Source organism: Fukomys damarensis, unplaced genomic scaffold, assembly GCF_012274545.1.
Source record: "Fukomys damarensis isolate Sample0158 unplaced genomic scaffold, DMR_v1.0_HiC HiC_scaffold_14, whole genome shotgun sequence".
NCBI lineage: Eukaryota > Metazoa > Chordata > Mammalia > Rodentia > Bathyergidae > Fukomys > Fukomys damarensis.
Window position 1 is genome coordinate 63,893,890 of NW_022900926.1, and position 1,124 is coordinate 63,895,013.

The 1,124-nt window shown below is 54.1% G+C and overlaps 1 protein-coding gene across 2 annotated transcripts in view; it reads left to right on the forward strand.

Annotated features, from left to right (window-relative positions):
• Nucleotides 1-914: 914 nt before the first annotated feature.
• The window catches only part of Dse (dermatan sulfate epimerase), a 70,721-nt gene continuing 70,511 nt past the window's right edge, over nt 915-1,124 (forward strand). Inside the window, exon 1 of one of the 2 annotated variants that reach the window (XM_010614044.3) lies at nt 915-1,043. The gene's annotated coding sequence lies outside the window, so the exon portion shown is untranslated. The remainder of the gene's footprint in view (nt 1,044-1,124) is intronic. The other variant, XM_033763398.1, reaches the window with a different exon arrangement.

Sequence of the window (1,124 nt, forward strand, 5' to 3'; positions counted from 1 at the left end):
GAGTTTCAAATCCTTGGAGCCCGTCAGTGTAATAAACGTTTTTTCTCCACCTCTTCCAGGGACCATCGGATTCTCCACACTCGGCTGGGCCTCAGAACTGTGGCACGTGGCTGTAATGCTGAGCTGTAACACTTGAGAGAGCACCGAACTGTTCATTTTGCCACAACTGTATAGGGAGCGGTTCAGTAAAGGTATTTTTATCTCTACACTCCAGCTGAGAAAATTGAGGCACCGAAGTTGACTTAGCTTTCCAAGGCCTGCAGTAAATTACAAAACCGGGGTTTGAGTTGAATGAAAGCTGGTTCTAAATTACAGACCCCCTTCTTTCCTCCACAGGTCCTCTCCATATAAAAATAGCAGAAAGTTTATACAAATCAGTGGTTTACCTGGATAAACATTTTAAAAATTTCACAGTATCGTTTCTTCCTGATTTGTGAAGAATCTCTCTTTCTTGCAGTTTCTGAAGAAGAGAGGCATGAAAGTAGACAGCCAAACTTTCTCCTATAAACGTGGCGGGCGGAAGCCCTTGTAGGTCTTGCGAACAGGGGAGATGGGTAGAAGTGGCCCTTGGCACTGAAAGCCCTGGAGGCCGAAGTGGAGGAAAGCATTCATCTTAACCCCGGGGAAGTAAGTTGTGCACCATCGCTTCTGCGCAGCCCAGAACCGGAGGTCATTTAGGCTACGCCAAGTGCGGGGACCCCCGGCCCTGCGTGGGCGCCCCCGTCACACCTGACCGGACCTGGCTGGACTGGACTGGTTCAGCTAGTTCTGGGAGCCCTTGCACAGAATGAAAGGAAACCTAGAGGGGGTTACCCCAAAGGTGCAAACGCTCCGCCCCGAGGAGGGACCCTGGGTGGAGGAGGGCTCCCCTCTCACGCGGCGGGCCTGGAGATGAGAGCGAAGTTTCCTCTCGGGAGTTGAAAACGTCAGACGCGGCGCCGCAGACCCTTTCTCTTCGGCGGTTACAGTCTGGATCTGGTGCATCTGGCGGTGCGGAGAAGGTGGGAAGTGCCCAGGCCCCTTCTCCGCGCGTCCAGCGGGAGGTAAGCGAGAAAGGGAGGAAGCGGTGGGGATGGAGGCGGGGAGCGGGAGCTGCTTGGGACGGAGATTCCGTACGCCCCGGG